Source organism: Podarcis vaucheri, assembly GCF_965113315.1.
Source record: "Podarcis vaucheri genome assembly, chromosome: 3".
Classification (NCBI taxonomy): Eukaryota; Metazoa; Chordata; class Lepidosauria; order Squamata; family Lacertidae; genus Podarcis; species Podarcis vaucheri.
The window spans coordinates 2904536-2920378 of record NC_138761.1 but is presented as its reverse complement, the minus strand read 5'-3'; the positions used below and the strand labels follow the sequence as shown (position 1 = coordinate 2920378).

General features: G+C 46.0%; 3 long non-coding RNA genes across 5 annotated transcripts in view; 2 read left to right on the top strand and 1 right to left on the bottom strand.

Moving 5' to 3' along the window:
- LOC309529718 overlaps nt 1–2447 on the bottom strand; it is a 39075-nt gene extending 36628 nt beyond the window's left edge. The window contains exons 1-2 of the long non-coding RNA XR_014218370.1: nt 2205–2447; nt 1399–1530 (exon numbers count right to left, since the gene is read on the bottom strand). This is a non-coding gene — a long non-coding RNA (uncharacterized lncRNA). The remainder of the gene's footprint in view (nt 1–1398; nt 1531–2204) is intronic.
- The window catches only part of LOC309529691, a 128141-nt gene that overhangs the window by 25336 nt on the left and 86962 nt on the right, over nt 1–15843 (top strand). The gene's annotated exons all lie outside the window — the stretch shown is intronic.
- LOC309529723 lies at nt 10410–12694 on the top strand. Its single transcript, XR_014218378.1, has 3 exons — nt 10410–11043; nt 11724–11855; nt 12406–12694. It is a non-coding gene; the product is annotated as an uncharacterized lncRNA (long non-coding RNA).

Here is a 15843-nt window from a genome sequence, read left to right as displayed (position 1 = left end):
GGTTTAGCCTGGAGAAGAGGAGACTGAGAGGAGATATGAGAGCCATCTTCAAATATCTTAAGGGCTGTCAGGTGAAAGATGGAGCAAGCTAGTTTTCTCCTGCTCTGGAAGGTAGGGTCCAAATCAATGGATTCAAGTTCCATGAATGGGGATTCCGACCGAACTCTGGGAAGATCTTTTTGAAGGAAAGAGAATGGACTCCTTCAGAAGGTGGTGGACTCTCCTTCAGTGGAGAATTTTAAGCAGAGATAGGATGGCCACCTGTCAGAGATTCTTTAACTTGGACCAGTTGACCCTCAGGCTACCTTCCAACTCTATAATTCTAGGATTCTCTGATAATAATTGCAATCTTGCTCCATTTTGACCTGGAAGGGGATGTGTCTCGCACTGATTCTCCCCGCTCCCACCAACTGACCCCTCAACCTCCTTCAGATCTGGGCCAATTCCCAATTCCACAGATTTGCACAGAAACACCTGTCATTTACTCCCAAATCAAAGTCACAGTATGGAGAGGAACTGGCAGAGCCCCCACTCCACCCCAGCATCCCTTTTCATACAAGGCACCACCACACAGAGGTTTCCAATGCTTGCATTTATTGAAAGGAAAAGCTAAAGCAAATGAGCAGGAAAACCCAATCCTAAACCCATTTACAAAGATGCCAGCCTCACTGAGCACAGCAGGACTTGCTCTGGAGTAAACGGGCAGAAAGGATTGGGCAGGGATGGATCCTTCCCAGAAGCACCTTCAGCAGCAGCAGCAGTGAGCAAAGAGGTTTCTGCAGATGTGCAGTCAAGGCAGCTGCATCTCCAGAGAAGAAGGGGGGTGGTCTTCCTTTCGTCAGAGATGAGGTCTGCTGTAGATTTAAATGATAAAGAGAGAAAACACCATGAATATTGGAGGTGCTCAAAACAGGCCAGGAACCACCTGAAGACCAAAGAGCTGGATGCTATCAGAGTTGGGAGTTCATGGGGGTTGTGGTAGTTAGAGTTGGTTAGAGTGTGACCTTCTGCTGAATGTGCAGAGGTCAGGAGACTTCTCCATCCCAAACCCAAATGCCTCCTTACACAGTCTGGGGCTGATAATCCCAAACATCTGCTGGTCACCTGATGGACAAAGGCTGCCCTCTATGCTTTCAATAAATTTGTTTCACATGGGGCTTGTTCTCAAGCTCCTGTTTTCCAAGCTCCAAGTGGCTCCCAATGCCAGTAGGGAATTCTCAAGGTCCAAACCAAAAACAGTCATTTGGGGGAATTTAGCAAGTGCCCCCCTTGTGGCTCTTAAGGGTCAAAGACAGGGGGAAGAAGCAGAGCTGTAACTCTCTGGCCTTTGGGGTCGTGTCTCTTTCAGATGCCACAGACTTATTTCCAGGCACAGGAATAGTTTTGCATACAACTCACCTTAGCTGCGCTTGCAGCAACGCCTGTCTCCCGAACACTTCCCAATCTCTTTCTCGCCTTTGTTGCAGGTTTTTCTGCAGCTGCCCCCATTGTTCTGGCAATCCTGGGTGGGACGCTGAGCTCCAGTGAAATCTGCAGGGCAAAGTGAAGAGAAAAGCAAACTAAGAGAGGGAGATGCAGGTACCAAGGAGAGGATCTACCTGAGAAGGCTGCTCCACTTCCCAGGACTGGCCTTCTACACCTTCCATCCTTTGTTCCTCAAGAATCCTGCTGGCCAGGACATGTGGAGGGCACAAGGTAGGGGGAGGCTGGTGCAGGATGAATGCAGGGAAAGGGGCTGGGATGGAGAGTGATCCCCTCCCCCTCCCACCTGCGCCTTCAGCAGGAGGACTGACCCAAGGCAATCACTGGCATCATTGGGGCCACTAGCAACCTTGGAGAGAGAAGTTCTCTTGCCAAGGAAACTGGCCCACTCTCTTCCCCACCGCAAAGCTGAATGCGCTGAAATGTGCCATTACAGATTTTATACCAACAGCTTCTTTGGATCAGATTCCATACTTTAGGATTGGGATGAGTATCAGATCCCAAGAGTCTGGTTGCTGGATCAGGCCAAAGGGGCCGCATCTAGTCCATCGACCTGGTCTCACAGTGGCCAATCAGACGCCCCATTTGGAAAGTTCTAAAGGGGGCAGAGGGTCAACAGAATTCCCCACCCATCCCTTTGGGAATCTCTACAAGTGATATTCAGAGGCAGGTTTTAAAAGCTGTGGAGCTCAGAGAAGAAGCATCTGAGAAGAAGGCCATACCTGGAGCCACCAGCATCAGGAGGAGGAAGGCGAGAGAGAGGAGGCAGAAGATCTTCATGGCTGGAGGTTGGTGGGAATCCTGGAGATGTCTGAAGCCAAGTGGAAGAGCAGTTGTCTGGGGAAGGAGAGGTCCCCCTACTTATAGGTGGATGGAGGACTGATGAAACCTTGTGGGAAGCCAAATGTCTTTCACAGCACAGATGTCACAATCCCTGTGGGGCAGAAGAAGATGAGAATTGCTGTCTGGATTTGAGTAATGCTCTTGTGCAAAACCACATATGGAAGAATGACCACAAACCAGGCTAGTGTCACTGACTGACAAAGAGAAGCAGAGAGAGTTGTTGCTGATGCTCAGCCATGGGAGAATTAATTTCCCAGCTATACATTGAGTTTACCATGAAGTTAATAGAGGAAAAGCACATTCTTGGAAGAGAGGGCTGTCAGGGCTCCTGGCCCCCAGGGCTCTCTTTTCCCTCCACTGCTTCAGTCTCTGAACTCCAGTTGCTCACAATCACAAGCGAGGCCATGGCTGTTTCTCATATGTGTGTTTCTGGTAGCCTTCTTATTACCATTTGACTCTTGTAAGCTGCTGGTCTGATCCAGTAGGGATCTCCTTATGCCCTTTGCAGATTTTAGGTTTCTTCAGATAATGCATTTGAAAAAGATCCTTCACAGCACACAGTTAAAGAATGGAGTTTGCTCCTACAGGAGATAGTCCCATCAAATTAGATGGTTTTGAAAGGCTCTTATTTGTGGGTTATCAATGGCTACTTGTATCCCACTGTATGTGTTTGGGTTCCCTTAATGTGACTGGGGAACCGCCTTGGAAAATTCAAAGAAGAGTCAATTTGGAAGGGTGATTCTGTTCTGGTTCACATTATGTTGTGGAAAGTGCAAATTAGCTGGACAGGCCTTTAATTACCAGCTGAATCTAATGTCTCCCATTTCCCTGGCAAAAACTCAAAGCGGATCCCACTGGCAAGCAATCCATTGAAGAATGACAGTGTGATTTCTTAGCATCCTTTTGAGGTCATTCCTTTTCTTTTCCATATTTGGAGGACAAATAGCGGGGGAAATGAAAGGAATATCTTCTCAGAGATTCTTACACTTTGCTTCAACTTTGCATTTCAATGTTTGATGAGGGCCAAAAAATGAGAGGCTTATTTGTAAATAAATTAATATCCATATGTCGTTCTTCTGCTTCCCATTTTTGGTTTGTTTTGGATGCTGAAGGTTCTTTGCTATTGCCCCCTCACCAGTGTTGAAGCAATGATTCCTCAACATCAACTTCGTTGGACTGGTCATGTGGTTTAGATGCCTGATTATCGTCTTCCAAAGCGACTACTCTATTCCCAACTTCCCCATGGAAAGCGTAATGATGGTGGACAATGAAAGAAATGTCCATTGTGGCAGAGAGCAAGAATGCAAGTCTCGCAGTCCTTGTTGGGATGGGGACCAAAGGGGGAAGATGGGAGATCTGGACACAGGTCGCATCACAGCCTTCACCAACCTGCTGCCCTTCGGATGTTTGGGATTACTCCTCCCATTGCCCCATGCTGGACCATGTGAGGCTGAAGCTGGTCAGAGGTTTTTTTATATATATATAAATTTTTTATTGGTTTTTCACCTTTTATATAGACACATAAACACACAAAAAGACAAAAAGACAAAAACATGTATAATTTCAGAAGATCTTATTTTCCTAACCCTGTTCCCTGACTTCCCCCCACCCCCTCTCTTGCATCCCAATTCCCAAAATTATGTCAGCAAATTGGTATTTCTCGTCTCGACCATCTTAATATTACGCCTTTTATAAAAGAAAATAGATTTTTTCTAAGTTGGACCCAAGTTCCCTTCCATCGATTTCCCATTTTATCTTAAATAAAGATCATATTTAACTAAACCCCATTGTCTTGAGTGTTTTTTATAAAACCATTCTTCCCTCCCTCCCATCCCCGGTTTTCGTCCCTTCCAAGTGCATGTCCATAATAACAGTTCTTAGCCTGGGTTCCTCACGTCCGAGGCTTTCAAATCTCTTTCAGTCCCTCTCCGCCGGTCTTGTTGGTAATCCTCTTTGTCGGTCGTCGAATCTCGAAAGAGTTCTATCCCCATCAACCCATAGTCTCTTCCCATAAGGGTATTTGGAAACAGCTGCTGGAAAATTTCCACAAAACCTGCATCTTCAAAATCAAAGTCAGAATCACAGTGGAGGCCCCAATTATATTTCTTTATTTTCAGTTCCTGTATTCCATAAATTCCCGGGATCTCCACTTTCATCTTTTGCATCTTTCGCAGATTGGTGGTAAATTTACTCCAAAGGTCTCCTTGCCTGTTTCCCACAGGTGTCAATTTCTGGTTGGTACTTTCCAACTTTACTTTCTCTTTTTCTTGTTTAGTCTCTTCCACTTCTTTAGATGTCATTTCCGATGCAGCTGTGGATACTTTCTCATTCAGGTCCTCATTACATTCAACAGAGCTGCTTGTTCCAGAAGTCAAGGTCATAAGTTGTTTATTCATAGCCAGACTCTGTTCTTGTAAGATTCCCACCAAATGAAACATTCTTTCGATTTCCACTAGTAACTTTCCATCCACAGCCATTGTAATTTCACAGAATTCCCCCTAGAGGGAATCTGGTTACTTGGTATTCTTTTTTTTTCTTCCAACAATCCTCTAACTTGTTGTTATTACTTTGTTTCCAACAATTTTAGTTCAATTGTACCTCATTTTGGTCCAGAGGGGTCTTAAATAACAATTTTTCCACTTTAAACTGTCCGTTTGACAGCTTTGACAGCTGTCAAACACTGCACCTCCTGCTCAAGCTCCAAAACAGGACGCTCCCGGGCCCGGGAGGGGGGGTTGTTTACAGCAAAAAGAAAGCTTCCAAAGCTCCACTCTCCAGCTCAAAATTTCTTTTTACCAAATCTTGGAAGTTAATGTCTTTTTAACTCACCCCTCAAAGGGTAGGCTCTCCAGCTTAGTTCTTATATCGTTGCTTTGGATCGTCTGCAAAGGGGGGGGGTGCGGACTTCCTTTTAGCACACCCCCGGTCGTCTCCAATTCACGGGATAATATTCTTAAAACCAAATTCTGTCTTACTCACGGGTTGTTCTTTTCAGTCCAAATTTCAAGGAAGGAAGTCAGCGCTCTCCAGTCATGGCTCGCGGCTTTGCTCAACCGAGGTAGCGATCGACTCTCAGTGCCACGCCACCCCCCGTATCCTCTCCGTAGCCTTTAAAAAGGCTCTTCGTGAATCGGGGGGGTGCTTAAGGCACTCGCCGAGTCTTCAGTCCGCAGGCTTCCGCGCCTGCGGTTTTTAAGGGTCCCCGCGTCGCCGGCGCGGCAAAGACCCGTCCTCAGCTGAGCCGATTCCCTCCGGAGCTCGGAGGGAATCCGCCATTTCCAGATCGCGCCAACCCGGAAGTCGAAGCTGGTCAGAGTTTTTGCCATTCTATGCCGCTTGTTTGTGAAAACAGCCTCTCATTGGTTTACAAAAGAGAGTGTGAGCTTGTGGGAGAGAGCAAGGGGCGCTGGACTAGACAGGACTTTGGGCTGGTCTGTTTCAGGGCTCTTCTCATGCAAAGTCCTTCAGATCCGCATCTCATACCATCTTTTCCACCTTGGCCTCCACCATCCTCCACCATCTGCAACTCAATGGCTTGCCTCCAAATTCACAAATTGACTCCCAATTCCTCCCCTCTCCCTGGACAGTGGTGGAAATTGATCTTTCAAATTTCAGTGTCGCCTGGTGCAAGGACAAAACTCAGCACCCCTACACCACACCTCATGTGGGAAAACACTGTCCTAACCCCTTCTCTGCTCCAGGAACCACCAAATCTGATCTGGAGATTCATTCCAATCTTTAGAGCAGTGAGGTCTTCTGGGGGGAGTCTTCAGGGAAGAGGAGGAAATGTCCTATACCAAGCAGAAATCTCTTGCCTGAACAGGACAGCAACCTTGGAAATAACCCAATTATTCCAGCACCAAACTGTTCCATGCCCTTGATCAGACTCCATATCCATTTTTCCAAAGGAAGGGCGGTTTTTACCCTCTTCTTCCAAATGGTCTGAATGTGTGTGTTGTGCTGTTTGCATTTTACTTGTAGTGCTGAAGCAACACTTTGTTTCGATATTGTTGGCAATGGCAGGCATTGGTATGAAATTGTGTGCACTGTTGTGAATTTATGTGTCCGTGGGAGAGAGATGGGGGCTCAAAAGTGAGGATCACACTCTGATATTATTCTGGGGGAGGAGTATTAGTGCTGGTTGTGAGCTGTTGTTCTGTGCTGTGTCCTGTCCTGTGAAACTTCCAGGGCATCTGCTCATCTTTTGCAACCAGCACAGACATGGAATGTCTTCAGCATCCTTTCCCAAGAGACTGAAGTGCAAGATGCAGCAGGCAAGGTGGGGAGCCTGTGGTCTCACCGCTGAGTTCTGTTTCCTCACCATGTCTGGCTCCAAGTCAGACAAATATTGCTCCATGATCAGCGGATGTCCACAGGCTGAAACGGTGTGTGAAGTAACAGGCAGCTGCTTCCGTGAAACACAGTGGAATTGGGAATTGGCCCAGATCAGAAGTAGGTTGTGGGACTGGGAGAGAGAGGTGGGTGAGAGCTGGGGACAGCAATGCCAGGTCAAAATGGCGCAAAATAGCATTTATCATTGAATCCTAGAAATGTATGTTTGGAAGGGACTCTGAGAGTCATCTAGTCCAAGATAAACAATCCCTGAAAAGTGGCCATTGAATCTCTGCTTGATAACCTCCATTGGAGAAGAGTCCACCACCATCTTAAAAAAAATAAAATTAAAAGATTTTTAATTAGATTTTACAACACATTTTGACACAATCACTGCTGGTAAAATAATCACAATATAAATTCACAATTACCCCCTGCCCCAGGACTTCCCCCAACTTCCCCTTCTGGTTTATAACACATTCATTTCTTCTGCTTATCATCTAATCCCTAAAGTAATAAAATGAACAATTATACATTATAATTATCTTCTTAATATTTTAACCACATATTCATGTTTTCTATTTATATTTTGTTGGTTGTAAGTGTTTAGTCAAACCCTGCAAGTCAGTCCATTTTCTTACATTATTTCTTTAAATACATCACAAAAGGTTCCCAGTCTTTTAAAAAATCTCTTTTCTTCTGTCTTGTCCTTATTTTTAAGTCAGCTTTGATATTTCAGCATATCCATCAGTTTTTCTTGCCATTATTCTTCTGTTGGCATTTCTTCGCTTTTCCACCATTGAGCTAATAAAGTTCTACCTGCTTTTGTAGCATACATAAATAATTTCTTCTTGTCTTTTGGCAAATCTTGACCTTTAATGCCTAATAAAAAAGCTTCTGCTCTTTCAACAAAGGTTATCTTAAACGTTCTTTTCATTTCATTACAGATCACAACCCAATAATTTTTAATTATTTTACACTTACACCGCATGTGAAAGAACGTACCTTCCTTTTCTTTACAGAGTCCACCAGCTTCTGAGGGAGTCCATTCCACAGTCAAACAAGTCTTACCCTCAGAAAGATCTTCCTAATGTTCAGTCAAAATCTCCATTCATGGAATTTGAATCCATTGGTTTGGGCCCTACCTTATGGAGCAGGGTAATAATAATAATAATAGTAATAATAATAATAATAATAATAATAATTTTTTATTTATACCCCTCCCGTCCCAGGTAAGAAAACTGGGCTCAGGGCAGCTAACAACAAATCTATAACACTTAATTGATGCAACAACAACAAAAAAGCATAAAATACAGTATAAAATGTGAATAACAATAAATTCAACAATCAATTTAGGGGGGAAATCCATCCAATAAACATTAGATAATCCCCAGGGCTAGCTGGCTGAATTAGTCCTACTTGGGCCAGCGAGGAGACCAGGGGAGAATTAGCTGTGGGATCCCAGAGCGGGTAATCTTCATAAAAAGGGGAGGGGGAGGGAAGGAAGGGGAATAAAAGATCAGGCTGAATTCAAATTAAAGGCCAGGCAGAATAGCTCTGTCTGACAGGTCCTGCGGAAGGAGGTTAAATCCTAAGTTCAAGTTGAAAGCCAGGTGGAATAGCTCTGTCTTACAGGCTCTGTGGAAGGACGTCTGCTCTATCTTTCATGAGGCAGCCCTTGAGATATTTGAAGATGGCTCTCAGATCTCATTTTATCCAAGCAAAGCATGTCCTACCCCATTCCTCCATTCCACCATTGCTCATCAGGCTTCACTCCCAGCCCCTGGATCCTCTTGGTCGCCCTCTTCTGCACACCTTCCAGCTTGTCAACATCCTTCATAAATGGTGGTGCCCAGAACTGGGGACAAGACTTTAGGTGGGGTCTGACCAAGTCAGAAGAGAGAGGGACTATGACTTCATTAACACATATGAGGATTACTGATGGAAAACTGGATAACTTGGTGTGAAGGCCCTCAAGTGTCAACAGAGTTATTAGAGAACTGGGCCAAAACAAACAAGATGAATTTTAACAGGGAGAAATGTAAAGTATTGCACTTGGGCAAAAAAAATGAGAGGCACAAATACAAGATGGGGGACACCTGGCTTGAGAGCAGTACATGCGAAAAGGATCTAGGAGTCTTGGTTGACCACAAACTTGACATGAGCCAACAGTGTGACGCGGCAGCTAAAAAAGCCAATGCAATTCTGGGCTGCATCAATAGGAGTATAGCATCTAGATCAAGGGAAGTAATAGTGCCACTGTATTCTGCTCTGGTCAGACCTCACCTGGAGTACTGTGTCCAGTTCTGTGCACCACAATTCAAGAAGGACACTGACAAACTGGAACGTGTCCAGAGGAGGGCAACCAAAATGGTCAAAGGTCTGGAAACGATGCCTTATGAGGAACGGCTAAGGGAGCTGGGCATGTTTAGCCTGGAGAAGAGGAGGTTAAGGGGTGATATGATAGCCATGTTCAAATATATAAAAGGATGTCACATAGAGGAGGGAGAAAGGTTGTTTTCTGCTGCTCCAGAGAAGCGGACACGGAGCAATGGATCCAAACTACAAGAAAGAAGATTTCACCTAAACATTAGGAAGAACTTCTTGACAGTAAGAGCTGTTTGACAGTGGAATTTGCTGCCAAGGAGTGTGGTGGAGTCTCCTACTTTGGAGGTATTTAAGCAGAGGCTTGACAACCATATGTCAGGAGTGCTCTGATGGTGTTTCCTGCTTGGCAGGGGGTTGGACTCGATGGCCCTTGTGGTCTCTTCCAACTCTATGATTCTATGATTCTATGAGTGTTGGGGTGCAGAGCCTGCAGGTTCTTGGTGTACCCTCATGTGGTGTGAACTGGTGGTGACTGACTAGCAATGTGTCCTTGGAGTAAAGAGCTCCAAGAAGATGTGGGCCCTGTGTGCAGCAGCTGTGAAAAAGGTGGACTCCATGCAAGGGATCATTAGGAAAAGGATAGGAATGTGAACTGCCAATATCATCTTGCAATTATTCAATTCTATGGTGTGACCACATTTGGAATCCTGCGCAGTTCTGGTTGCCTCACCTAAAGAAGAGGATTGTAAAGTTGGAAAAGGTTCCCTCAGCCTCACATGGTCTTCCTGCACGCCGGGGGTGATGCGAATTGTAGTCCCAAACATCTGAGGCACGAGGTTGCAAAGGCTATGGTGTGGACAGGTGTGAATTGTGATCTATGTCCAGATCTATGGTCTTCCCCCTTTGTTCTTTGGTTTTTTTGTTTGGCTAAGGCTTTTCTGTTAGATCTTCTTGTCAACACATACTATGCTACAGTCATACATAAAAAATAGCATAGATATAAAACGTAAACATATGATAGTAATAATAACATATCTATATTCTCCCAATATTATTTAAATCCCCCGTGTCTTGAATCAAACTTCCTTTTCATTCATTCCAAGGTTTCCTATAGTTAAACTACGGAACTCACTTCAACAAGAGGCAGTGATGACTAGCAAGTTGCATGGCTTTAAAAGCAGATTGGACAAACTCATGACTTGATCTGCCTTTCAATGGCAACTTGCCATGATGGCTTCTTCCTGCCTCTTCCTGGAAATGGCACTTAGGGCCACAGTTGTGACCAGCAGCCACCTGTATCCTACAAGGAAGGCCTTTTCAAACCCATCTAAGGTGGCAGCTACCACTATGTTTGAAGGAGCAAAGTAAATACTTTAAGAGTGTGCTGTGAAGGACCTCTTTTTCAAGTGCATCATCTGAATGAATTTTAATTCTGCAAAGGGCATTAGAAGAACTTTGCTGGATCAGGCCAATGGCCTACAAGATTCAAGTATCTTGTTCTCACAGGAATAACCAGAAGCCAACGGAAACAAAATTTGGGAGCAACAGCAACCCCCTTGATTCTGATTCTGAGAACTGGAGTTCAGAGGCCAACAATGGAGGGAGAACGTAGCCATGATGGCCAGTAGCCCGGATAGCGCTCTCCTCCAAGAAATAAAATATCTGTAATCTCAAGGCATTCTTGGAAAATTCCTTCATCGATGGCAGCATATTTGAAACAACCCAATTCCCTCTCTTTGACAGTCAGTGACGCTACCCAGGTTTGTGGTCATTCTTCAATATGTGGTTTTGCACAAGAGCATTACTCAAATCCAGACAGCAATTCTCATCTTCTTCTGCCCCACAGGGATTGTGACATCTATGCTGTGAAAGACATTTGGCTTCCCACAAGGTTTCATCAGTCCTCCATCCACCTATAAGTAGGGGGACCTCTCCTTCCCCAGACAACTGCTCTTCCACTTGGCTTCAGGCATCTCCAGGATTCCCACCAACCTCCAGCCATGAAGATCTTCTGCCTCCTCTCTCTCACCTTCCTCTTCCTGATGCTGGTGGCTCCAGGTATGGCGTTCTTCTCAGATGCTTCTTCTCTGAGCTCCACAGCTCTCTGCTTTATTCCTTTTTAACCTGCCTCTGAATACCACTTGCAGGGAATCCCAAAGGCATGGGTGGGCAATTCTCTTGACCCTCTGTCCCCATTTAGAACTTCCCAAATGGGGCATCTGGATGGCCACTGTGAGACCAGGTTGATGGACTAGATGTGGGCCCTTTGACCTGATCCAGCAGCCAGGGTCTTAGGATCTGATTGTCATTGCAATCCTAAAATATGGAATCTGATCCAAATAAGCTGTTGCTATAAAATCTGCAATAACACATTTCAATGCATTCAGCTTTGTGGTGGAGAAGAGAGTGGGCCAGTTTCCTGGGCAAGAGAACTTCTCTCTCCAAGGTTTCCAGTGCCCCAAGGACACCAGTGATTGCCTTGGGACAGCCCTCCTTCTGAAGGTGCAGGGGGGAAGGGGAGGGTCTCACTATCTATACCAGTCCCCTTTCCTGCATTCATCCTGCAGCAGCCTCCCCCAACCTGGTGGTGTTCTGGACCAACCTTCCCAGGTAGATCCTCTCCTTGGTAGTTGCATCTCTCTCTCTCTCTCTCTCTCTCTCTCTCTCTCTCTCTCTCTCTCTCACACACACACACACACACACACACAATTTGCTTTTCTCTTCACTTTCCCTTACAGATTTCACCGGAGCTCAACGTCCCACCCAGGATTGCCAGAACAATGGGGGCAGCTGCAGAAAAACCTGCAACAAAGGCGAGAAAGAGATTGGGAAGTGTTCGGGAGACAGGCGTTGCTGCAAGCGCAGCTAAGGTGAGTTGTATGCAAAACCATACCTGTGCCTGGAAATAAGTCTGTGGCATCTCAAAGAGACACGACCCCAAAGGCCGGAGAGTTACAGCTCTGCTTCTTCTCCCTGTCTTTGACCCTTAACAGCACTTGCTAGATTCTCCCTAAGGCTAAATTCACCGTTTGTGGACCTCGAGAATTCCCTGGTGACATCTGGAGCCACTTGACTCCTGCAGCTTAGAACACAGAAGTGGGATAACTGAGCCGCGTGTGAAACAAGACTTTTAAAAGGCTGGAGGGCAGCCTTTGTCAACCAGGTGCCCACCACAGGTTTTGGAGTACATCATTCATCAGCTGCAGAAAGTGCATGGAGCCGTTTGATTTTGGGATGGAAACCTCTCCCAATCTCTGAACATCCAGCAGAAAATCTGACCTGACCCCCACCCCTGCATCATGTGAAATCCCAATTCTGATAGCATTCAGCTCTTTGGTCTTCAGGGGGTCCCTGGCCTGTTTTAAGCACCCTCCCACCAATATTCATGGTGTTTCCTCTCTTTTTCATTTAACTCTACAGCCGACCCATCACGCATCACCTCTGACGAAAGGAAGACCACCCTGCTTCTTCTCTGGAGATGCAGCTGCCTTGACTGCACATCTGCAGAAACCTCCTTGCTCACTGCTGCTGCTGCTGCTGAAGGCACTCCTGGGAAGGATCCATCCCTGCCCAATCCTTTCTGCCCATTTACTCCAGAGCAAGTCCTGCTGTGCTCAGTGAGGCCGGCATCTTTGTAACTCGGTTTAGGATGGGATTTGCCTGCTCATTTGCTTAAGCTTTTCCTTTCAATAAATGCTTGCATTGGAAACCTCTGTGTGGTTGTGCCTTGTATGAAAAGGGGCGCTGGGTTGCGGTGGGGGCTCTGCCAGTTTCTCTCCATACTGTGACTTTCCTTTGGTTTTGGAGTAACTGGCATGTGCTTCAGCATCCTTTCCTGATAGATTGAAGTGCATGATGCAGCAGACAAAGTGGGGAGCCTGTGGTCTCACTGCTGAGTTCTGTTTCCTCACCATGTCTGGCTCCAAGTCAGACAAATATTGCTCCATGATCATCAAATGTCCACAGGCAGCAAAGGTGTGTGAAGTAACAGGCAGCTGCTTCCGTGAAACACAGTGGAATTGGGAATTGGCCCAGATCAGAAGGAGGTTCAGGGGGGAGTTGGGGGGGGACGCAGTGCTAGACCCATCCCCTTCCAAGTCAAAATGCAGTAAGATTGCAATTCATCAGAGAATCCTAGCATTATTGAGTTGGAAGGTTGCCTGAGAGTCAACTAGTCCAAGCTAAAGAATCTCTAACAGGTGGCCATCTAATCTCTGCTTAAAATTCTCCTCTGGAGGAGAGTCCACCACCTTCTGAGGGAGTCCATTCCACTGTCAAATAACTCTTTCCTTCAAAAAGATCTTCCCAATGTTCAGTTGGAATCTCCATTCATGGAATTTGCATCCATGGTTTGGGCCCTACCCTCCAGAGCAGGAGAAAACTAGCTTGCTCCATCTTCCATAGGACAACTCATAATATATTTGAAGATGAATATCATATCTCCTCTCAGTCTCCTCTTCTCCAGGCTAAACCTACCCAGCTCCCTCAACCATTCCTCATATGGCTTCATTTCCAGAACCTTGATCATCTTGAACACCCTCCTTTGCACGCCTTGTCAATATCCTCCCTAAATTTTGGTGCCACAGAAAAAGGTGGAACCATTGCTAAATTAACATACATGAGAATTACTAAGGGGGTGAATCACCTGGTGCCAAGGCCCCCAATTGTCAACAGAATGTAGGGGTGCAGAGTTTGCATCTTCTTGGTGTACCCTCAAGGGGTCCGAACTGCCAGGAAGCTCAAGGTGGGGCACACAGTTCTCCCCCTCTTCATTTCGTCCTGGCAGCAACCCTGTGAGGTAGGCTAGGCTGAAAGGTAGTGACTGGCCCAGGGTCAGCCAGTGAGCTTCATGGCTGGCTGGGAATTTAAGTCCTGTCTCCCATTCATAAATATGACTGTCTCTTTAATACTTTAGACCACCGGGAACCTGACAACGTTTCATTTAAGGCCAGAGCTGGATCTAGGGTCGGGTTACCAGATGTCCCCGTTTCCCGGGGACAGTCCTCAGATTTGTGAATAAGTCCCCAGACAATTTCCATCCCTGGAATGTCCCCGGATTTCATCCAATGTCCCCGGGAAACGCAGCAGCGGCAGTCTCAGCAGCCCGGAGCAGTTGGCTCTGGCTGGTTTCAGGAGCTGTTCGGAAGTCCCCATGTGATGGTGGTGCAGGGGCTCTCACCACTGCTGCTCTCGGCCCTTCTTCTCTGCCTTCCATGCCTGACCTACTGCGCACTGCTCCCTCCCCCCACAGAAGAACCAACAACTCAGGGGTTGTCCAGGCTCATGGAGAAAGGAGAGTGAAGCCTCAAAGGAAGGGGAAATGTGGCGGTTGAGGTCAAGGCAGCGGCCACCTCTCTGCCACCGCCATTGGTGAAGCATCAATGTCCTGAACGTGTAGCATTTATTTATTTAAATATTTTTTATTAGCAATTTCAACAGAACACATTTATTTATTTATTTATTTATTTATTTATTTATTTATTGTGTCCCCAGATTCATTTAAAAAGAATCTGGTAACCTTAATCTAGGGAACTGCTGTAGTTGATCCTTTAAAGTATGGGGAATGGGCTGTTGTGCTCCTCCCAGCATGAAACCTGGAATCTCCAGAATCAAGTCATGTCTGGGAAGCTTTGACCTTCCTGATGTAACTCCCACCAGTGGCCAATGGTCAGGGCTGGGATCCAGAGTTATTATCCGAGCAACATCTGTATCAAGCGGTCTGACCCTTCTTCTTCTTTTACACCTTAAGACTCACACCAAGGCAGATTTTAACCCTAGACCGGATTTTCGCCCTCCACCCACCACCTCATTTGCTTAATATCCAGCCCAAAGAAGCGTTCTGCAGAACTCAAAAGCTTGTGCATTGTTTGGTGACCTGTAGTCAGTCAAGTAAAGACTTATGATGGATATTGTATTTTAGTCCATGGTGGTATGATTCTGATTTGTTTACCATCCTTCATTTGTAGATGACGGGGCAGTTCACAACATAAAAAAAGATAAATAACACAAAATGCATTATAATAAAACAAAAACAAACCCCTATCTCCCCCCCCAAACCACCCTGGGGACATCATCCAATCATAGAAAATGCCCATTCTTGTGTTGCCACCCTCTGGACATCTTGGGGAGGAGGAACACAAAGAACGGCCTCAGATGATGATTTCAGGGTCTCGGTAGGTTCACATGGGGTGAGGGGCTCCTTCAGGTATTGAGGTATGATGAAATGCAAGCAAGAAAGGAGGGGGAGGAGAGCATCAGCTGCATCAAATCTTGAGAGTTATGTGAGTGTCACCCAGATGATGGAGTAGAAGAACTCACCTGAGGGGCCTCATCTTTCCAGGAATGATCACAAGGTTTGGGCAGCTTCCAACCCACCTTTCCTTAAGAAGATACGATAGCCACCTTCAAATATCTAAAGGGCTGTCACACAGAAGATGACAAAAGCTTGTTTTCTGCTGCTCTGGAAAGTAGGGCCCGAACCAATGTCTTCAACTTACAAGAAAGGAGTTTCCAACTAAACATTGGGAAAAACTTTCTGACAGTAGGAGCTATTTGACAGTGGAACAGTCTCCCTCAGGAGGTTGTGGTCTCTCCTTCCTTGGAGGCTTTTAAGCAGAGGTTGGATGGCCATCTGTTGTGGATGCTTCAGTCGAGATTCCTGCATTGCAGGGGACCCGACTAGATGACCCTGTGTGTCCCTTCCAACTCTACAAATCCATAATTCTATAAGACAGGGATGTGGATCCTGGGGGTTCTGCAGGAAATGTTGAAGATACCTCTGGCTGCACATCACAATGCCTTTGTTCTCCCTCCATTGTCATGGCAGGAGAATGTGGGAAGGAGAAGCACTCCTAGGCT